At 32.5% G+C, this 25,125-nt stretch overlaps 1 protein-coding gene across 1 annotated transcript in view; it reads left to right on the forward strand.

The window, feature by feature from the left end:
• The window catches only part of rdx (BTB/POZ and MATH domain-containing protein rdx), a 524,123-nt gene that overhangs the window by 90,887 nt on the left and 408,111 nt on the right, over positions 1-25,125 (forward strand). The window lies entirely within an intron of this gene.

Here is a 25,125-nt window from a genome sequence, read left to right on the forward strand (position 1 = left end):
AACTGCCTTATTATAGGATTTCTGTTTCAGTAATCTTACTCTCGTATTCTTTTTTCTTCTATAATTATCGAGTATTTCTTATCTTTTGTACATCTTTTCGTATCTCAATTTGAATTTTATAAATAGAGTTTTTCACGCGAAATTTCGTATTGAAAATTATTTTTAAAAATTCAAATATATGTATCTATTCCTGCACTCAAGACGGAAATACGTTTTGTTTTACGTTTTATACGAGTTCTTAACGTGTTTCTTATTTTTATTTTATTTTCTTTTCCTCATCTTACAAACGTTTTTTTAATAAATAACGGCGGTTTTTTCTGTTTGTATATCCATATTTTAAACGAAATAAACTTTAAAAACAACTTTCATAAAACCGACTTTAGTTGAAAATAAAATTATACCGCGTGTCTCAAAATGAATATCGGGGTATTAAAATTACGTAATTCTTTTTAAATTTTACTTACATTGATAAATTATACATGAAATGAAAGAGCAACTAAACAGTTTTTCCTATACGTGTTCCATCCAGCCCATACTGACCCACATCAGGAGAGTTAATCTCGTACTTTAATCAGCAAGTTTGAAGTAATTGATGACAGCTGCTTCAATCCTGCGTCTCAAGTCGGGTAGCTCAGCCGATAACGGTGGCACATATACTTGATCCTTTGTAAACCCCCAAAGAAACGAATCGTACGGGGTCAGATCGGGCGAATGTGGAAGCGACAGCAAACAAGCCCTGTCATCTGGTCCCCGGCGACCGATCCAGCGGGGAATTTCATTCGAGCGATCACGTACAGGGTTATGCCGGTAAGTAAGCGCACCATCTTGTTTCCACATAAAATTCTGTGGTTCGTATTACATTCGAGGAAAGAGCGAGTCGTAGCATATCAAGATAGTTCGTTCCATACACATATGCTGCCGCCAAAATGAACGGCCCGTAAACTTACCTTCGGGATACGGCACAAGAAACATTCAGTTCTGAGGAGTCTCGTTCACACTGCAATATTTAGTGAGGATTTTCTGACCCCCAGATACGATTATTATGAGTGTTTACTTTTCCATTAACGTGAAATGTTGATTCGTTACCGAATATGACACGATAAAAAAAAGTCTTCATCGTCACGGTGCATCACTTCATTTGAGAAGCTAGTACGAAAACCGTAATCTGTAGGCTTTACAGCTTGTAACAGCTGTAAATAATATGGACACAGCTATAAGCATTTCCTTAAAACCCTCCACGTAGACGTCACTGGTATCGCTAATTCGCGTCTAGCTTTCGTAATGGATTTCCTAGGACTACACAAAAAAGACTCTTACTCATTCTATATTGTTTTCGAACACACTCGGTCGTCTTGTATTCTTTCCTTTATAAATACAGCCGGCAGTTTCATATTGTTTATACCATCTATGAATGTTATTGTCACTCTGGGGATTACAACAGAAACAATCGGAGCGCACGTTGAACGGTAATTACAGATTCACACTTTGCAAACTGCAAAACACAGAACGCTTTTTATTGGGGAGGGGGGTCGCCATCTTTGTTGCTAGCGCTTTCAAGCAAAAGGTATCGGAAACCGTTATGAATTTTCGCTCAGCTAAAACTGTTAGAGTTACTCTTTCATTTCTTATATCATTATTCAGGGTACGTGAAACTTTAGAAATATTACGTAGCTTTTAAACACCGATATACATTTTGAAACACACGGTAGTAATAATAATAATAATAATAATACGCGCAAAAAACCAAAAACTTCTAATTCTTCTTTAAATTTCGATTTTTTAAGTAAGCACCAACTCGAAATTTTAAAAAGAAATTGAAAAATTACTTTTCAATTTTTAGTTGTTTTTTAAGTTGTATTTTTTATCAAATTTATCTTTTCCATAATTCAAAACCTAGGTTTCAGTCGGTAAACCAATGCTAACGATGTTTTGGGCTCAGCATACAACCAACACTGAGAAAGGAGGAACCGTTTTTTTATCTATGGTATTCGTACGAATACCATACCGCTCAAAAGACACGGCAAAGTTGATTTGGGAGGTGTTGCCAGCCCACTTTACAGTCCTGATCTTGTACTATCAAGGTATTTTATTGTTGGGTTTTCTCAAAAGATTTTTATTCGGTACCAGTTCGATTTAAAGGAGCAGGTCAAGAATGGTTCAGACATCAAATGAACAATTCTTTACTCCTGGAATAAGAAAGGTTATAAAAAGATGGGACAAGTGCACAAATGTAGCCGGGAAACATGTTGAAAAGCAGCGGTAGTTTCATTATCATTTAATAAATAATAACTTTCAAAAACATAAGAAACCGTCTAGTTTATCCGTAATATACAGAAATTTCACCGGGGAACTGAAGTCCGCGCGAAATTTTTCGCTAGTCGTAATTCGATAACAAATCGTTTTTGGATATATGTATGAAATATTTTCCGTATTTTAAGCTCTAGAATCAGTTTCCAGATAATTTCACTTTCCTTTTGAATCACCTGCACGCACGCAGACACACACACATACACACACACACACACACACACACACACACACACACACACACATGTAAGGATTCCAACGCAGGATTATAGATCTAAATCGAGCTGCTACGGTGGAACAGATCTATGTATATACATCACCCTAAATACATTACACTTCTTTTTGGGCAGTCGTGTAAAAACTGCAGAAGCAAAAAGATTGATATATGTAAAACACGCTAATGAGGATGTTAAAATCAAAAGATTTTCAAAATCAGAACCAAGCGGAGGAAAGGATCAAATCAGAATAAAAAAATTCTAAAATGTCTGTCCTGTGTATAATTCAACAGACCGTAGAATTTCTATTTACTGCTAATATAAATTAATGTAATTGAATAACTGAATTATTACTTTTTTATTTCTATTCCTTATTTTTATTTATCCATATTTCTATTTTATTATATTATTAACATAATGCTAGATTTTGTAAATATCAAATGATAATCAAAATGTTCGCCGTTTAAAAAATCCCTGACATATTACATAATTTATTTATCTTTATTATTTTTTTTTTTAACTCTCATTGTTATTATTTATATTATTTAGGTTAGATTACGTTAGGTTAAGTGAATGTAAGATTATTAGACGTTGTATTGTGTGTGTATACCCTACTGATAGAGAGGACATCGTGTAAAAAGATCATTTCACCTGGAGTAGAGTAGAATTATGCATATATATATAAAATGTGAGGAGGCAATGAGGTCATCGCAAAGCAGATTTCATTCAAGTAAAGGAGACTGAGAAAGAATGATATAGGAAAGCGTATGCGTATGAAAGAGACAGAAAATATTGAGTGATATGTTGAGATCTAAAAGGAAGGGTGGAATTCGTTCGTTGTCGGTAGGTCGGAAAGCAAATCTTTCTTTTACTGTAGTGTTAAAGAGTCTTTAGGTCAACGGTACAAGGTCGATACAGGGCGGTCGGGGCCGCACACCGGCCCGCGGCCCTCTCCTTCTTCCACCCCGCCCTCTTCATCTTTCTTTTTCATTCTTCCTATACTTGATCGGTCGACTTAGTGTACCAATAACGATTATTTTGAATAGTATTAACGGCGTTGTTGGTATTATTATTATTATTAAGATAGCGGTCGCGAATCGAGAACAGATGAAAATAATAGTATTAACAGTAGTGTTTTTATTGTTATTATTATTGACTGACAGATTGGCCTGTCTGACTCCGATTGACCGGCTTCATTCAACTTTTAACTCGACAGGTCAGAGAATGCTTCGCTTCTCTTTAAAACATTTGACCCTGTTTTCTGATGAATGTTTTACTTATCAAGTGTTAAGCATTCTTTTATCGACCTACGTAAACGCTAATATCGGTATGATACATCTCGATTTGATTATTGTAGGCGTATTTTATTTTAACGTAGCAATCGAAAGAATAAGAAGAAAAAAATTTTGTAGTAATTTACATACCGTTTGTTTACATACACACATTTATATCATTTTAACTCTTAAGCCGAACTCATGAAAATGTCAACATAGTCACAAAGTGGTGAATATTGGTTGAATAAAGTCGATTAAAGTAAATAGATAAATTTTTAATCAGATCTGTATATAATAATACGTTATATTGATTACGTCAGGAATCGATAGGTGTGCTACTCCTTGTACAACAAAAAGGAACTGGCCCGGTATTTACATGAACGGGTTAAGGTAAACCGGTAAACCTTGATCAGGGCACCGTACAAAATACATAATTTTGTGTGTGTTGGCGCGGAAGTGGTTAAGGTCCATATTGATATTTATAATAAATACTATGCTTTTACTTAGGCGTGTTTTATTTTATGCGGTCAAATATGGTAACTGCCTTTATTTACGAAGGATGTTTATCCACGGTACGAAACTATATATTTTAACGTTTTTTGTTAAGAATAAATTTATTCAGAATGTACTTATCATCTTAAATTAATATTTTAAAATATAGTTGGTTCCTTGGAAATTAGTTAACTGATAAAATAATTTGTATCTAAACTTATTTATGAAATGTATTAAATTTACGGTGAAAAAATTTGTTTATATTTTGTGGTAGGAAGTCTACTTCTAATTAACCCTTGTTACTACAAGCATTTTTTTGTTACAATGACTACCAAGGGGGATTCCTAGAACCCCCAGCAGTCAGGCTTTTCATTGGTATCAATAAAATATAAACTAACCTAGTTATGACTCTAATTTATTAAAATTAATACAGTTTAATTTACTTATTACTGAAAATGTATTTTTAATGCTTACACAATTACTAGAGTTTATTTAAAAAAAAGTCTTTGCTTTATGTATTTATTTTTAAAGACATTGTTTTGTAAATTGAGACACACGTTCATTCCGAGTCACTTGAGGGAACACATTGGGTGCGGATTATTACAGTTTCTGAATGCTTCTTGCCCACATATCTTTTTCAGTAATGACAATATTGAAATCGTTAGCTCACATTATCCTTTGATTTTTTTGATGATGTTTTCTTTGTGCATATGTAACATCTACCTCTACTCCTGGGCAGTTATAAATAAAAAAAATATTGTTTGTACAAAATTAAATTTTTAAAGAAATAATCCTCTTGAATGAAGTAAAATAACTAGTGTTTTAAGACAAGTTGACATTCTTATGTCTAAAAAATTGTCACACCGATTACTAACTGGGGGGGGGGGGGGTCCGAGAGTCCGCTTGTAACTTTTCTATCTGTTACCTGTAAAAATGTGCATTTTTCATATTTTTTTTACCTTTCCGCAAAAGAGAACTGTTTTTGACACATAGCTTAGATGAAATGATTTTAAAACAAGCGGTTCCTGTAAAATCGATAAAACTAAAGTGAGAGCAGTTGGAACCCTCTCTTGGTAGTCTTAAGGGTTTGTTTTAAACAGAAAATATTTACTCATATTCTATTATTTTTTCACGTATTACATTTTATTTTTGGGCACTTGTTCGGAATTCACCCCCAATTTTTTTTTTAACGATACGTACTTGTAGTATCATAATTCATTAAAAATGTATGTATTTTAATGATTAGATGAAATTATTTTGGAGAAATGAGAGAAAAATTCATATATTTTTAAATGTAACATTTATTATAAATCCTAATTAAAATTACTTTTATAAACACAAAACATGACTTATTTGACTAAACGATAATTATACTTCTGGATGAAACTTACTAATATGTTGAAGTATGAAACTGAACAAATCTTTTTCTACCTTATGTCGGTGACGCCATAGAAATTCACCCTAATAAGAATCCAACAAACTCTACTATCTATCATTAAAAATTGCATTAAAGTTAATTAGATGAGGTTAACGAATGTAGGTTGTATTTGGTTAGGTATGTTGATGTACTTACGATTCGTCATATATCGTTCAGAGTATTTTTTTTTTTTTTTTATGTATATATCGTAAAGATTATTTCTTATTCATGTAAATTGTTTGTAGATATGAAAAATAATAAAAAAATTAATATTGAGCAGAAGTGTTAGAAGAAGTTTTAATTTGTAAATGGCTTTTTGAACATAAATTAATCTTTAAACGACTCCAGTATAAAATATTAAACGCTTAATGGTAAAAAAAAACAGTGGCTAAAGGCGGTAAAACGTAAGAAAATTTACTGAAATTGAAACCACTTTTGTGATTAATTAGGTGAAAAAGAAAATGTGTTACCATGTGAAAAGGTTTTTGTGAATTTTGTGTAAAAAAAAAAAAATGAAAAGAGAAGGCGAATTTATTATGCTACCTAAATAATTTCGAACTTGACGATTTGGAAGTTTTACGGTTGACAAAAGAAGAACGTGACTTTCTTCTTTGGTACCTCACAAACTAGAAAAAAAACGTTTTTACGTAGCAGGATAAAAAACGTTAACTGGGATTTTTAGAAACGGTAAATTTAAATATATTTTAGTTTATTAAAAAGAATATCTTAATAAAATTGTATCCTTAAATTTTACTTCATTTATTACTTGGTGTGTTTTTTTTTTAATACTTTTATTTATAGTCGCATCTATAATTGAAGTCATTAGCGACCTATCAGTGTAAGGTGACTGTGCCGGTAAATGTATAAGTCTTGAACAAACTCAGGCCGACCATTCGTGTAGTTAATTGAAACCCAACCACCAAAGTAAACCGTGACTCAGTCACTGAGGGGTACTGTAAGGAACGGCATAGCTGGTTTGGTGTTGGTCAGGGGTGTAGAGGCAACTGGCACTCTCAAGGCCGGGTTCATAGGTAGGGCCTTGAGAGGAAGGGAGTTATAAAAAAAAAACCACCAAAGTACATCGGTATCCATGATTTAGTATTCAAATCCTACTACTCCTTTTGAATTGAAGATTCAACGTAACCCCTACATTCTACAGGGAACGTAATTTCTACGTAAATTAAATGGACTTCTGTGTATTTAATTAAAGTAGTCTATAAATTCAAATTTTTTTTAAATGTACCAACTTATTTTTCCAATAATCTTTGAAATAAATTTCTCTGTGAAGATTATATTAAACTATCATCTTAATTTTTTAGTTAATTTTTCTTTTTATTATTTTTAATAATTTATTTTGTTTCTAAATATTTTCCAATATTGAAATAATTCTTGTGTCTGTTTAAAATTATAATACAGTTGGGATTTTTTTTAATAAATAAAAATCAAATTTCTTAAACTTTTTTACATGTTCGATTGACATTTCTTTGATTTATTTTCTCTTACTTAGTTTCTCTACAAATTTGGTTGAAAAATGTTATTTGTTTATTGGCAGTTAAAGGAAGTTAAAAATTGTGTTTTACTGTATTAATATATATATATATATATATATATATATATATTAGAAATACAGTTCATCAAATTTACGCCTTCATTTAATTGTTGGAGCAGATATCAGGGCGAAATTTCAGGCTCGAAAACGAAGTGTTTCCTGATCCATATTTAATTGAATTTTCTTTACTTATTCTTACTTATTAACTGAAATTCTTTCAGTTTATTCGGTGTGCCATAAATATAATTGAAAATAGTAACAATGCTTAAAGGAACAAACATATCTTGTTTATCAAGTATGCTTATACATGTTAAAAGAAGATGTAGAAATCTCGGGATTTGTTTCTAATTACTATATTATTTTTTTAAAGTCCTCTGCAGAGTAATATTGGTACTGTAAAAAAGAAATGAATTGTATTTTAGATAAATTGGGGGGAAAGATTTGATTTTTTAAACTGGTCTATAATTTGTTAAAGATTGAACCATATTAAGCCCCTTACTTTACACCAGAATATCTGAATATCTTGCTGAGTTGGACGAAAACAGTTCTGTTTATTTTTTTTAATTTAGGAATAAGTGACTTTCTTAAATATTAAAGTATGAGAATGTTAGATTTTTTAATTTACCATATACTTATGTACAAGATTCATATTTAATCATCTGACATCCAGCTTTTGTATCTTAAAAACATGTTCTGACTTTTTGATGGAGACCTAATAAGTAATATACGAGTATTTAGTCAGGAATGTTAAAGGGCATAATAATTTCTATTATAATACGAGTATAACCATTAGCAGTTAGTTTCATTAATTAAGTCATTGAAGATCCCCAAGTGTGTCATCGTATTGTGAAAAATGAGGTACCGGAAGATTTGTTAATGACAAAAAGAAAGAATTTTATTTTTAATGGGACAATGGACAGAAATATTACAAACATTGTAATTAATTTATCTTTAAAGATAACTGGCATTTAATTCTGTTTACGGTAAGAAAATAGTATAACCAGATACGCATAAAAATGTGAGTTACGCAAAACATTTTCGTAATCGTATGTAAAAATGAGAAATATATACACCAAGCTGGTAGTGAACCCCTTAAGATAAAATAAAAACAAATTAAAATGTTACGAAAGTTCATCATTCGAAGAATTTAATCTACAAAATTAATAGTTGAGACCAATTCGAAAAAATCTTACAACAATGTATGTTAGGGGCTGTAACCGGTAGGTGGTAGGCTGTAGGTGATCAGACACGGGGCGCAAGTCAGTCCTGAAAATGATAAAGCCATTCTCATTCAGCAATTACAATTATCTAGTGGTAGTGTTAGCAAGGAGTGTCCTTAGTCCTTAGTCCGAGGAATTCAATCCTACAAGAAACACCTTCAATCTTTTCATCAAATTGAGATTAACTGTATAATTAACTTCATTACTTTCAGAAAAGGTAAACCTTATATTTCAGAAGCTTCCCATGCGTCACTGCCTTAAAAATGGCCGGAACAGATAGTTTAAAGAACGAATCAGCGTATCTATTTCTCTGGAAACAATGATTTGTATACTTTCTGCACTCAATAGAGAGGAAAGAAAATGAAAAACAAATTGAAATGTAAATATAAGTTGACAATATCATCAGACTGGTTGAGAAATATACGGAAATGACTGGTACTTTACGGCAATTTCTATACAGTACAGTTAGTTAATGTATTTCAACATACCGTGTATATTAACAACGGCAAACCCTTCGAAGGAGTCCAGATTCTAGTCTACAAATCTTTAGAAAAAATGCGGAAAGGTCTATATTCTAAGCGTCAGCCACAATTACGTGTCTTTTTTAACAGCGGGCACCTCAGCTATTATCGAGGTGGACTTGACGTATGGCTTCAAGGTCTACAAGATCAAGTGACAGTAGGGGGTCGAATGATCCATGTTCGCTATGGCTTGCGCGGTTTACCGTACCGTTCTTTTAAATTTAAGGTCTTCAACAACTGCTTTATATTGTTGTCTTGTCGGTGTGTATTTATTTTTCTTCCTTCTTTTTTTTTTTTAATTATTAACTTTTTATATGTTCACAATGTAGCCTGTACGAGTATATCCTTGTATCTTATTTTATTTATTCAGGGTGGAAGTGGTTATTTCTTCAATCATACAAGCGCTTTTATTTTTCAGTAAACAGTGCCTCTTCTATCCAGTTAAGACCATGGGATTATTTTTAAAAATTCCCCATTTACCTACCAAGCACCTGCTTGTGCTCCTTCCTTGAAGCCTTGCTTCTTTTTTTGATTCCTTTTCACATCTTCCTGTTTAATTCCCAATCATTTACTTTGATTTATACAGTCTCTGTTGTCAGCAGTCATCTTTTACCAGAAATCTTCGATCTGCATAGGCATTTCCTTCTTGGCATTATTAATTTTTATCATCGTCCACTTTATCGTATCGGAGTCCTCAACTATTTATCTTAGTTTCCTCTTTTCCTAGCTAATTTTTCAACAAGTTATTCTCCATTCTACAAATCCATTTTTTTTTTTAGGTTTTTTTCCACTAATGTATACGTTGCAGTTTGTCCAACTATTGAACAAGCAACCTCCCCCCTTTCCACAGACTAGTGAGATGAGAATGATATGTTGTGTGATATGAAAGTGAGGTGTATTTTTGTACAGACTCAGGCCGACCATTACTGATACGTGTGGATAATTGAACCCCAACTACGAAGGTTCACCGGTATCTACTGTCTATTATTGCAATCCGTATAAAAGAATCTTACGTTTACTAGGATTTGAACCTCAGAACCTTCCAACCTTCTCTCCTTGCATTGCTCTGAATAGTTTAAATTTACTTGTTTTGGGCTATTATCTACGACCGAGCTACTTAGACGAAAGTGGTACTCCTTTAGAGTTTTTACGCCTATTATTTTGATTTGCAAGGAGAGAGATTTTTGAGTGTTGCACTAAAAACAATTTTCATTGTTTTTAGAAGAAAATTTTGATGTAACCACAATTAGTACTACTTAAGTGAAATTTTGTTTCCCACTACAACAGTCTACGCTTGTCCCTGAAACTTGCGGCAGACCTATTCTCTATGGGTAATTATATTATCATATGATTTTTTTATTTTCTTGAAGAAAATTGAACTACTGTAAATTTCTAAAATATTTTCTCTACTGCTAGGTCTTAAGATCTATAACTTGTGTTCGTTCCTTGCAACCGATTATGTGAAGAACATAAATTTTCACGTAAAAATACTGTAACAAGACCGGTATAACGGACCTGAGTAAAGGATTCCTGCCAATTAAGAGAAAGTAGTACATAAAAATGGGAGAAATCCAGAAAGGGGCTAAAAGAAACGCTTTTAGTAAAGATAACAGGTCCGTTTAACAATCGTCTTTTGTAATAATGCTCACTGACAAACAATAAACACTTGTCGTTCCGTGAGAACAGTTACCTGACCAAGGTTCGGAATGCATGGGAGCGAAGAGGCTCGATAGATCGTTCTCACACTTGGAGTCAGGTCATGTCGGGCAGGTAAAGAGGATAGAGTATAAATACTCCGGGGAAGACCAGTTAAAGATCAGTTCTGCGAGGAGAGTCTGCAATATGAGAGTTCTGGAGTGCAGGTACGATGCAACTAAGGTGACGCTAAGAGTAACTCCAGTACACGAAAACAAAAATGGTTCAGTTAGTTACTGTAAAACTATAAGTGAAAGACGTAATGTATTAAATTTCATTCATAAACTGTTAAGGTAGTTTTATTTGTGAACAGCAAAGGTATTTGCCATGAAATAACTTTATACTTGTCTTACCTATTGTTGTTAATGCAACACTAGTGGTTAAAAGTGTTAAGACTAGCGGTCATGCTGATGCCTTTTGTCAATGTGACTGAATTCTGATTTTCATTATTTATTTACTTGTGAATAAATCCTGACGATTACTTTAAATTCTGTTTTGTGTGTAATTTCTGTTTATTATTGTGTTGACATTTTTTTTATTAGTTTTATGATTGCCATACTATTATTATTGTCATCATTATTGATTTGTAATTATATAAACATTCTCAGTTGTCAACCTCTCAATATCCTGATCGAGCAGCAAATACGCGACAATACTAATAAAAAAGGGCTTTCTTAAATATTAGGAATAATTTTATTTTACATGTTATCTATTAGAGATTTCATAAACTCAACTGATCCTCAAAACCATACTTTTTCGAATAAAAGTAGATACGGTAGACCTTATGAAGGCCAAAACGGTTTTTCTTACTGCCCCGTAATTTAAAAAATAATTTTTGTTAATTTATTTTTGTAAAATGTTAGAATGATATTGTTGTTTTTTTCTGCTATAAAATATATTATGAGAATTATACTCGTGTTTATTATATAGGTCAACTTAATAAATTGAATGATCTAATAAGTTTTAAGGGTATATACGCTTAATATTTTTTGAAGGTAAAAAGATTTTATGTTTGTCCTCTCTCTCTCTCTCTCTTAGAATGACAATAACTCTTTCTCCTTTACTCCGTCCCTGATTCATTCACTCACTCGCTTATTAATAATTAAGTACGTTGATTGTCTAAAATGAGGACTTCAGTGGTGAATTCCTGTACAACGAACGGCGTTTAAAATCGTTATTAATTAAATATGGTATAACTGAATTCCATTGAATATACCGTTTTCTTTCTTTTTTCGTTTTGCTTTTTTCCGTTTCTTATACATTTGTCCTGTTTTTAATGACGAACTAGGCTATGTTGGCGTTAGGTAAATTATTAAGCGATGAGTCTAGCAGAATAGTAGAGTATAATATTAGTGGTGGGGATCGAAGAAGAAGATGAAAATCGTATTCGGGAAGGGGTGAAGAGTCGTATCGGGGTCACAGCACAACACACAAGCTGCAACCATCGGTATATACATAGCATTACCGGCTATCTTCTTGTTTGTGTGTGTCTGTATTCAGGCATATAATAAAGGATTCGAATTTAGTGTATTATAGCTAACATATATCAGCTCTTCCCAGTGTCAGCCCCTTCTTTTGTCCTTCTGTTTTGTACTGCCGGTTATAGTTTAAGTTAATACTAATACAACTGCTGCTGCAGTGTCGTTTCTTGTAACTATTTTGTATAATATATACGTATGTTGCTGTTTGCGACCCAGTTCGGTTATCCCCACTCACATTATGTATATATATATATATATATATATATATAAATATATATATATATTTTTTCACAAGGGAAAGGGGTTCGTTATATAAATTAATTATTATATACCAAATAGTGACACATACAAACTCACCTCTGTCCCCGTATGCTCATTGTACATTCTAGCATACGTCAAGCGATCAGACACGAGGTCAGATGTCAAATTATTATAATTACAATTATTAAGTTGTTAGCGCCAAATTATATTATATATATTTTTCTTCTCCTTTGAACCTAGAAAATAATTTTTTTTTCAATAAATTTTTGGTTGAGAATTTTTTTTTCATTTTATTTTTGTCTTCTTGGAAAGGTGACGTATATTCTGAAGAATCTAAATCAGATAATGTTACTAGTTTTGGAGTAATATAAAAATTGTAATCAGTCGAATTAACTCAGGGAGGTTAAAGGTTGTTTTGAAATGATGGTGATACTGTCATTTGTGTAACATCTGACTAAATGAAAAAAGAAAATATTTATTTTAGTTTTATAATTGTAATGGTAACTGAAAGTGATAATTCTGGATCAGATACACCCAGAAATTCCATAATAATATTAAAAGAATAAAAAAACATTCCGTATCAAGGATGCTTATTTTTTTTTTTTGAGTTCCTTATTCTCTAAGCGGATTATATTATTGCCCGTTAGAATGCCAATCGTATAGAAATATAGCCGAATCAGTATTTTATTGAGGATAAAATACTTTTACCCGTACGCTGTTAAGCCAGACACGACAAATGAAACTCCGAGTCGATCTAAAGGTTACAGCCTCATAAAATCATTTCTAGGCTAGATCTTCTCAACATATTCCGGCATCCTCATTATGGATCTAGTAGAGTGTGTGTGACCTACTAATATTCCTAATTGGAGATGTATAAGGGTAAGCAAATGCGGTTGCAAAGGATGATCTACCAAAGTAAGAGTACGAGACATACTGCAAGAAGAAAGTTCAAGATACCTGTTAGGCAGCAAGCGCCAATCTTTCATACAGTCTTTCAAAACATTTGAGTATTTTCCAGATGAGAAACAGCTTATTACTGATCAACGATTTTGTGTTGACTAGCTGAATAACACGCATGATTTTCCTCCAGAATTATGCGAGCCATCTGAAAACAGGTATAGGTTTTTTACCCTTATGTGTGGCTGTGTAGTTATCCAATTGAGCTACTAACCTTTCACCCAGATCCTAATGCGGTGAGTCTTATAAGTAAAAACTTTAGGGACACCAAGGAAATCGGCCAAAAAGACTATATATTTGCCAAATCTTTGACCAAAAAGAAAGAAAGGATTTTTTTATACCAAATGGACTGGCATGTTATTGAATTTATGTTTTTCAGCGGGGTCTTTGATTTATGCATCTTAAATGTTTTAAGCGGTTCGCCGTTTAAAATTATAGCATTTGTAATACATTACTATAAAAAGCATCCCTTTTATTTATCAATACAGTCTCTTATACGCAACCTGTATTATTGAAAAAAATAAAGGATGAAAAATAATTCAAAAAATTCATCAATGATACTTAATTTCATGGTTGGGGAAAAACAAGTACGAAATTCATTGGAGTTTAAGAATAGTCTTTATTTTTAAACAACGGCTTTTAAGATAAATCTTCAAAAGTAAAAGAATGGAATGGTCTGATTAAATCTAAAATAACTACTTATATTAACAACAATTGGAATTTTGTTTCTATTAATACCGATTTATTAATTTATTTCTGTTTCATGTCCTGAGTAATTTGATGTTATATTATTAGACTTGCTTAGTTTGAAGAAATTTGGGTGACCTTTTTAATTGAAAAATAAAATCATCAATACTTTTTAAAGCCGTTTATATTTAGATCATTATTGATTTTTTTAAAGCAGGAAATACATTTCCAAATTTCATTAAGTTAAAAGAAATATTAAACCCTGAAAAAACTTTTATAAGAAAATGTTATCTGTTAATTTACGGAATGTTCCGGGACGTATTCTCCCTACTTCAGGAGCTGATTCAGGTCATCAAAACGAGCAAAAATGTTCATATCGTCGTAAGTCCTATTTTGTTTTGTTTTCCTTCTGGAGCTATTTTATGATTTTGAACATACAAATTATTTATCATGAATGGAAGAATTATCAATACTAAAAATAAGTGTAGATAATTTTTTTTAAATTATCTATACTAACAAAAAGGACTTGAGGTTTATGTACAAACAACTACTAGCACTACTATTATGTTCCCTTTTTTGATTTTGAGACTCCTGTTTTTTAAGTCTCTAGGATTTGCTTTTAAAAAAAAATAAAATTCCGCCGTTTTATTTTCATTAATTTTTTTTTAGTTCGAAGATGAAATGAATTCTTACCCAACTGTTTGTTTGTTCTGATGTAAGTTTAGAACCGTTCGTATCCCCTGTTGACTTGATACGTAGTATGGGACTAGCTACAGAGGCGTGGTGTCAGGACGCCCTTCCCAGCTAGGCCCTCCGGGCGGGTTGCCCTGGCGGGCGGCGTCTCCGAATAAGATTATTAGGTGTCCAAAATTGATTACCTCTTGTGTAAAAATTTTTTTTTTTTTTGAATGATGAAAATTGATATAACGAAAGTTAAATTAGAAATTTAACTCTAGAAATTGATACTAACGAATCGGGATTTTCCGTTAGTGATCGGTGCATTCCGGTGTCTACCTTTTGGTTATAGTTCATTATTTTATGAAGAAAAACAATCACATAAATAAAAAAAATATATTATTAATATATATTTCATATATATGCGATATATCGGTATATAATAATAAGTGTATATCTGACCACCCACGAGACGTATACTAACGAATCGGAAGTTTCCGCTAGTGATCGGTACATTCCGTTGCTAATAACCATTCCGGGGGACGGACACACACACACAGACCCACATACAAATTCCCTTTAGTGGGTTAGGATTACCGAATCTAATCCTAAACCTGTAAAGTTTGTTTTCATTAAGGAGGAAAATAAATTTTCCAATGTAATTAAAAATAGGCGTTCACGAACGTCGCCCTCGCTTAATCCCATTTTATCTCCTGCTGGGTTCACCTGTAGAGAGCAACACGAATAGCGCACCATGCCTACTGACGATTATTAACCCGTCGTTACCTGAAAAATATTTATATTTTATCTGAAGAATATTATTTTTATAATGAAAAATGTATTTAAACTGTTAAAAAACAAATATTTTAATTTTTGGTTAAATCCTTAATATGTAGAAGTTGATCTCTAAAAGAGTACTCACAAACTCATTATTATCGGTTTGACTTGAGGTGTAATAAATTGGTTTTCAGTATCAATTTTGACTAGAATTGGTATAGAAAAATCAGGAAGTAGGTTTGGTAGTACAAAACTCCTGAGAGTGAAATGTAGGAGACGGTTGTACTTGATTTTTGGAATCTTGTGAAATATCTGAACCACAAAATATCTAAACGATATTTTTAGATTATTTGACTTGATTCATAAATATCGGAAAATACAGTGTTTTTTACCAACGTTATGGCCCAGTTTTACAGTTAGTTTAGAAATAACAACAAATTGCTGGAAATCTTTTAATGGAAGGTTTTACAAAACTTTTCTGTGTTTAAATAAATTTGTAAACATTCTTTTATTATTTCAAACAGATTCTTACATCAAATTGAAAAGTGTAAAAACCTGTTAGAATTAAGTTAGAATTCTATAATCAGACGTCGGAATGACTTCCTAAAAAAACAAAATAATTAAATATCAGGAAGTGGAGAAACTGCAGTATGTGAAATGTTTGGCGTATTTTACAAACAGTAATCTTCAAGGTATGAAATTTTAATCTTAAATTTTATAAATAAAGTTGTATAATTTGTATTCTTATAATTTAAAATTAAATAAATCTGCGTTCATTTTTTAATTATAGTGTTTTCATATTATCATAATATTATCTATATAATATTTATTTATTTAATTCAGTTAAAATGTCCGCAGTTCCTCTCTTGTAAAATGTCCTAATCTAGGGTAAAGTGCGCTGTTCGTGTAAGTACTACATATAAGTGGTACTTATTGCGCGATTTGGGCCTGCCGTTAAAAACGGGTTTAGAGATTTTTTTAATAAAAAATTTTTTCTTCTATGATATCTGTTAATTTTGTGTTGCATCATGTGATAATTTTTCCATGATCTTTGCTCCGTGTAAGATGGTTTATATTGAAACATTATTGTTCTACAAACTTGCTCCATTTCTTGTATTATAATTATGATTTTTTTTTTTTAAATTGCCGCATGCAATCGGGTAATGTTTCGTTACATTAACCGATTAATGTAAAGCCTACCTAGGCTTTCTTTTATAACCAAAAAAATATCTAATTTTTTGTTTAGATGATAATCGCCGTAACAGTATTGAATAATTTTTTTTTTATGTTATTTAAATGACCACCATTCGAAGAGAAAGAAATTTTGATAGTTAATTGTATCGAAGGAAGTGTAACCACTTAGTTAATAAATCGAGTATAACCAAATATATATTATTATTCAACTTGTCCGGGTATTTTTTTTTTCAAAACTTAAGCAGCTGATTCAGGACATCAAAATAAACGAAAAAGGTTTCTGTGGAAAAATGCCATATCTTGCTTCATTTTCCCTTTCCGCCAATTTGTTTTTCAATAAAAATTAATAATATCTTTACAACGGATTGAGATATTTTAATGAAATTTAGTTTACAAGTACTCTACAGTAGTTTCTATAAAATAAATAACGTTTAAAAATTTTTTTTCACCTTTAAAAAAATTCCAGAATTGTGGCCATTTAAATTTTTCAGTCATTAATGAATCAAATGGAGGTGTCATTTGTTCAATTTGGTTGATTAAAGGTTATTTGTGGCTGAAATTTTTTAAAGTGGATCGCAAAGATTTTGCAGTCTGACAATTTTTGCTTCCTTCACTAATGAGTCAAATAAAAATAATTTATTTTATTATTATTATTATTATTATTATTATTATTAACAAGAGATAGATGTTAAAGAACACTACTGCAAAAAAAAACCTGCTCTTTAATGTAGGATAATTAAAGGGTGTGGGGGTGGTAATTTTGTATAAACTGAGTGTTCAAAAAGTGATGTAACCTTATGGGAACATGAGTAAGTTACAGTAGTTGTTGAAAGTGGCCTACATTAGTCGAGTCACATGATTGAATATGACGTTCCATGCTGTTAAACACATGTAGTAACGTTTGTTGACGAATTCCAGTGACTCCATCGTTCAATTTCGCTCTGCAATTCGGGAGTGGTGTGAGGATGAGTTTCGTTAATAGCATCCTTAATGTATCCCTACATGAAAAAGTCAGGAGGGGATAAATCGGGATACTGAGGGGGTCACAGCCCCTTCGAAAACACTGATCCAAGAAAATCATAGCGTTGTTGTCTGTATGATCCGTAGCATTGTCCTGCTGAAACCACGTGTACTCCAGCCTGTCTGCAGGTATAGTGTTTACAGATTGTTGCAACATTTGTATGCAGCGCTCACTGTTTCACTGTGCCGTAAAAGAATGTCATGAAGATTCGCCTACGTCAAAGATTTTCCCTAAACCAAATGCCTGAATTCTGTCCATTCACGTATCCATCAAGGTTGAACCATGGTGTTATCGAGTTCTTCCCCATCCGATATGAATCGACATCAATCCCCATCTGACATTCTTACAGACGACATGAATCGCTGACAAAAAGCTACATGTTTTCCAATGTCTGCAGGTAACAACTCGTGAACAATACGAATTCTGTACGGACGCATCTTTAAACACTTGCGCGATGCCGCCTGGGCATGTGACCGACGGAGAGACCAGAGTGGCTAGATAGGCGTCGCACAGACTTCTAGGGAACAACAGAATATGCAGCATGCATGTCGATCAACGTTCTTGGTATTAGCACTTTCCGTCGACCACGCTTGGCTGCATCTGCCGCATTCCTTGTCTCTTGGAACTTGTCGTATAGCCGCTTGATGGAGGTCTTGTTTGGTGCATCCACACCATACTTTTCTGTAAAATCATTCTGGATCTGCGCACAACTGGCACATATAATGTATTGAGAGACAATGAATATTCTCTGCTGCATTGCATAACATATTTCGTCAATTAAACCGGCAACAAACGAAGGAAACATTCCTCCATAAGTTGGCGTGATTTTTTGAACACCTGTAGTAAAATTTAAAAAAAATCTATTTAAACGGGTGTGTGTGTGTGTGAGTGTGTGACACTCCCGGTAACGTAAAACTTCCAGCGCTAGGTCATACGTTTAAATCGGTTCAGCAGTTGAACTGCTACGGTGGAAAACACATATATTCATATACCCTAAAGACATTTCATTTGTCCTTTTACGCACTCGTGTAAAAACAGGGACAAAACTTTAATTCAAGACGTTATTTTATTTCGTAATATTCTGTTGAAATCAGGCACAAATTTGTCAGACTATAATCGTTTGCGATCTAGTTTCAGCCACGTCTCAGCTGTTTATCAACCGATTTGAGCAGATAAGGTGTCATGTCGTTCACAATAAAAAGCTTAATTTTATCGTAGAAATCATAATTTGGTAAAATTAATATTTACTAGATTATTAATGATAGAAAAATTATAATGGCTTCCATTTTGGAATTTTCAATGTTCAAATTTTCGAACTTATTTCTTTTATAGAAGATGTTGTCTAGTACTTGTACAACAAATTTCATTGAAATAACTCATACCGTTTAAAGATATTCTCAATTTTTATTGAAGAAAAAAACAAAATGGGGGACAAAGAAAATGAAATGAGGTTAGGGCATTTGTTCACTTATATTTTTTTTTATTTTGAACCGGTCCCTTAAGATTGGCAACCATTTCTCCGAACATTCTGTATTATACTTATCATCGGATACGAGACTTCTCGACCAGTTTCTTGATTTTTTTATAGTAGGACTTTTTTGCGTGTATATTTTCATTAGCGTTGCTTTGCGTAACCGGCGTAGGTGCAATTCATCTTCATCGGTAGAAACTACTTAGTAAGTTTTCCCGGTTTGCGAGTCCTAACTCTGTAAATCAGCCTTTCAGTCGTATAAAACCGTTGTACTAAATACTGAAAAAAATTCTTACAGAATTGTATAAAAAGACTTTTACGGATTTAGAAAAAAGAATTGTAATTTATAATAATTATATGCGATAACCTAAATATGTTGAAGGATACATCAATTCTATTATTCATTGATGTCGATGATGGCCATGTAAATACGATAAGTGTGTTTTTTTTGTTTTGTTTTTTAACGTTTATGTTTTATAACTCGGTTCAACTTCCTGTCCCTCAAACGTATGACGTTTACTACTGTTTGTTCGAGTAAATGATGATGGTGACTCCACCCTCTTATTTTTATTTAACATTTTATCGTACCGTACATCCATCGTACTAACCTCTGTAGTTGTACTAGACTCTCTGTCATCACATCAAGCAATTGCCGTTAAAGAACTAGTCGCTTGTATACATCCAGACAGTAATATATATATATATATATATTTGTATACATTATTACGTTACTAGTCAGCCACTGGTAGCTCTTCAATGTATAATATAATAAATATGACGGCACCATTGTCCATGGACCACTTTCTCTGACGCTTCCTCTCTCGATCCCCTCTCCCGTACACTAATAATCATCATTCCTTGACTGTTCATCATCAGACCCCTACCACCTAAATTTATTGCCTTTGTTTGAATTCCCTTTCTTTTCCTTTCCCCCTCCTACTTTTTTTTTCATTCATTTAATTCTTCCGTAATTCTTTGTCTGCTCGAGTTTTTTTTTTAATGTAACATTGAAACTTGTTTTATTATAATTATTAAACTACTAACTACTTTTAAAACTTAGTTATTTTATGTATAATTATGTAGTCAAATTATATCTTTGTATATTATGTTTTCTTTTTTTTAGATTTGGGTATTAAATTAGTAATTTAGGCCTTTTTGAACTTTATATTGAAAGCCCTTTGTTATTTTTATGTTATCTTTACGTTATGCTACCGTTAAAGAGGAAAAAAATATTTTAAAAACTTATTTTTCATAAATTCATGTGACGGCTGATTAGGATCTTTACTTGAAACGATAGAATTACTTAGAAGATCTCTTGTTTAATTCTTTTTTATATATTAAACAAATTCGTGGGATCAAATAAAATAATTAGAAAGTGATAAATCCACATTACCAGCAATTAAAATAAACACTCTCTAGATCTTTCGGTTCTTAAACCGTCGTCAGGAGAATAAAATATTATAAAATAAAGCAAAACATTAAAATGAATAAACAATCTTAACTCTGTACTTGTCAACGCTATACTCACTGAGTATACTGTTGTTTGTCAACAGTATACTCGTTATTATTCATTTTAATTTTTGACTTTTTAATATTTTATTCTCCTGACGATAGTTTAAGAACCGAAAGATCTAGAGTGTCTATTTTAATTGCCGGTAAGGTGGATTTATTACTTTTAAATTATTTTATTAATTCATATCAGCAGAAGCCATGTTTAAGAAATTTATAAAGAGCGAAGTTCAGAAATTTTTCGGCCCGAGAAAGAAAACAATAAAAAAATTTATTGTAGTCAACTTGCAATTAGCTACGTTTAGACCGATGACTCTCCAACTTTGTCCACCTCTACAAAATAAGAGATTGTCACAACATAATTTGGAGTGTATCTTTGTCCAGTTAACCATTTCTTTAGGTTTACAGGAAGTGATCGCTGGAAGCCAAATCCGGCTCTTACTTCGAAACGTAAGTTGTGGAGTTTTGCAACTAGCCGAGGCACAATGTATATACAGGCGCAATGTCGTGGTGAAAGATGTGGACGTTTGGCGTAAATAGAACCTCAGTCGGTCCATTAGTGAAGCGTAATACTCCCCGTTGATGTTCCTGCCTTTTTTCTTTCTAGGTATCAGTTAGCTCCACTCTGAGAATCTCCTTAAAAATCCATAGCCACGACTTTTCACGCTAATGGAACCGTTTTCACTTTTTTTTTAGCGCACTTTCACCCGCTTTTACCCTCTGTTTTGATTGTTGTTTGATCTGTAGTGAATCCACGTTTCATCTACTTTAACAAAAGATCGAAGAAAATCAGCGAAATCGCATTTAAATAAGTTTGAATATCTTGAAAAATATTTAGTCGAATGAGAACGCGGCATCTATCGATCGCATATCTTTTTCATATCTAGAACATCATGCAAAATGTAGTGGGCCCAGATAATCGAGGTATTTCCGATGTATGTCCATTGGAATTTAATTTTTTAACAGCTTAAACTTTAGTTTTATCCATTCTTCAAAAAAATATAAAAACTTGGTTTTATTAGTCGTGTCCACAAAAGTAACTGAACGCACGTATTTGAAACTTCGCAGCATTCCGTCTAAAGTATCATACGTGACAAATATTATAGCATTTGTTCATCCTTGAGCCAATCCTGTCTCTAGCTGAGAGCTTTCCGAACGACCATGATACATGCGATAAGAAGGGTATTTTCTGGTTTGGTAGAGAATCTACCAAACCCATGGAAAAGTAAATGGATATTATTGTACATACCTATAAAATGGTTTAAATATATATATATATATATATATATATATATTGATTATTGTAAACTTATGTGAAATAATCTTTTTTCCAATAAAAAGGCAAGGGTTCGAAAATAGGGAATTAATGTATTTAGGAAAACGTAGAAAAAACTTATATTTCATAGTTTCATATAACCGAAAATTTTGCGGTAATATCGGAATTTCCTTGTAGCTACAGATTATTTAATATGTACTAATATCGATTTGATGATCGATTCGAAATGTGGACCAAACTATATAAAAAGTCAGTTGCTTTCACGATACAACTTTTTGTCACCGGATAATAATTAGTATTAGTTAGATAAAATTTCGAACCCGATCGAGATTGAACATTACTAAAAACAGAGAAGGAGAAGTATGAGAAGGAATACTTTGGACAGAGTTAGGAATGAGGATATAAGAAGGGGGATTGCAAGCGGAGAGAGACATATGGATAATACCCAGCAGAGGCAGTTGAGGTGGTTTGGCCATGTCATTTGGGTGGAGAGATCAAGGCTTCCTAAGAGGATTTTGGGACGGGTACCCATGAGATAAAAGAAAAAAGGTGCCAGACGGTGGGACGAAGTGGAAGAGGCAATGAAGCAAAGAGATTTGGCAGTGAAGGAGGTAGAAGATCGACGAAATGGAAACTGGGCAAATTGAAACGGCATCATCAGCTGTAGAAATCCGATAAAAGTAAGTTGGTAAATAAAATTAGATTCTACAAAATGAGCGTTTTTTAGCCAAATATTAATCGTCCCGGGTTTATGATTAATGGGACGTGTGTATATATTTACAAACGAGTGAATTTAAGTTACAGTAACATATTTTACTTTCTGGCTATAGGTTAAGAAATGACCGCGCCGGTTCTTTATTTCTTAACGTTTTGTAATTCCCTGTCACTAAAATTATTCAAATCTTATGTAAGGAGTAAGTTAAATCATTATAACGTTATTTTCTATTCGATGTTTTGTAACCGTACTCTGAACTTCCAAATTATCTCGGATGAATTAATGCAGTAAGAAGGGCCCCTTGACATTTATTCTGTGGGAAGCGATTTTTATTTCGTGCTGCGGTTCTTCCATAGGTAGATCGATAGCTCATTCTTTTTCCTTATCCTCTATCCTATCCTTTCTTCCCCATTTTTGGTTTGTAAGTGTACTTCGGAGCTCTGCTAAGGCCGTGAATTAAGTTTACTGAATCCTATAAAGTCAGTCCACCCTTGGTGTAAATTGTTCGGAGACCGATCCTAGAACCCTTTTCTCGTCCGTAGGCTGCAAATAAATTATAATGGCCGATCCGGTTAAACTGAACCTTAAGACTTAAAATATAAAATCTTGGTTAAAATTTGTGTGCGTGCGTTTGGCTTTTATGTGCGGATCCGCTTGAATTAATTGCTTCCTAGTACTATTTAATATTGTCCTTCACACTTGAGAAATCTAGATGTTCTGATCAGGATATGGAAAAATATCAATGAAAGACCAGCCAGACCATTGTGAAATTAACATCTTTTTTTCATGGTCAATTGCCTTCTCGTAGGCCTGCTAAGCTACCGGCTTGAGAACTGGAACGGTTTGCCTTTAGCGTCGAGAACACGTAGAAGCAACAATGGAAATCATTAGAAACTTAAGCCATCTATAAAATCGGTTTTCAGAAACGTTTATACGATTTTTTTCAGCCTATCTTCTTGAATTTGTTTTATTTTGATTTAGACGTGATAAAAACAAAAAGTGGTTTTTTTTTTTTATTTGAGAGGATTAAACTTTAATTTAAACTTCACTTCTAAATATTACCGTTTTCAGTTTTTATACCTCAGTGGGTCCTGTAATAATGAGAGGTTTCGTTTTTTTTAGTGTTTAAAAACTAATATTTTGTTCAACGTTAATTGTTGTTCAAAGTAGCTTAATTTAAAATGTTTTTTAATAAAAAATAATAATAATAATTTTCAACATCGTAAAGGAACTGTTAAATATTAAGCACAGATAACGAGAATGATATCATTGCTCGCTGTTTTATGTTGATAATGATAAAAATGATTAAAATTGATTCTTGCCAGGAATGTTTATAGTATATTAAAATTAGATGGCGGTTTGCCATTTTTTTTCTGTTCATTCATTCATTTGTTATTTTTATTTGTTGAGAATGTGACTCATTACAGGTTGTAATCCCAATTATCGTTTGGCACCCTCTTCAAATCTTTGACCTACATTTCTGAAATATTTCCATTAATTGAATCCTAACAACTGAAATAAATCGAAAACTGGGTGTTTACATCTTGTTTTATATGTAGTAGTATGATATTCTTATTTTTAACCGGGATCTTTAGAACATATATTTAAATATTCCCTTGCTAATGAGGTTTAATTTGTTTATTATGTGTAACTATATTTTTTAAATATTACGAATAGATAACGGTATCAACATTCGCGTACAATAGCTATTATATATTTATATTATAATCTTTTTAGAAAGCGTCTGTGTCAAAATATATTGAAAAAAATTATTAAAACGAAATTAATTTGAAAAACTAAATTAGACAAGGATAATTCAGATAAATAAAAATTTTATGCGGCTTATGTGTCGATCTATTTGCGGGTGCTTGCGTGGTCCATGGCCGCGTACGGTGCTACATTCATTTTGGTTTTTACAATTTCATGTAACAGTGGATTGTAGTGTTGGTAAGAATCATCTGAAAGTTGGGCTAATAAAAGAAAACATCTGTTATAATTAAGGGGGAAAGAAAAAGAAAATCGGAAAATATTTGAATACTAAAAAAGTACTAAGATTTGATTATCTCTTCGTACAGCATTGTCTACAGCCCGCAAGAAGTATTATCCTGTTTGATGAGAAGCGTGCTTCCATCACGCCTTCTATATTTTTTCCCAATGGTAAAATTAAGCTATACTGAAATGCAAGATGGCAAGATCGTGGAACGAACGGGTAAGGTATTAGAAAGAATTAAAGAACGCCGGAGAATGTTAAACAGTAGGTAAAGGAACTGGCTGGGACATTGTATGAGAACTAATTGTTTAATGGTGGATGCAACGGAAGGTTTAGTGAATGGAAAAAAGGAAGAAGAAGAAAAAGGTTTAAAATGCTGGATGGGATTTCGGAAAACTTAAAATACGAAAAGACAGGAGAT

This window comes from Lycorma delicatula, chromosome 9, assembly GCF_047948215.1.
Source record: "Lycorma delicatula isolate Av1 chromosome 9, ASM4794821v1, whole genome shotgun sequence".
NCBI classification, from domain to species: Eukaryota; Metazoa; Arthropoda; class Insecta; order Hemiptera; family Fulgoridae; genus Lycorma; species Lycorma delicatula.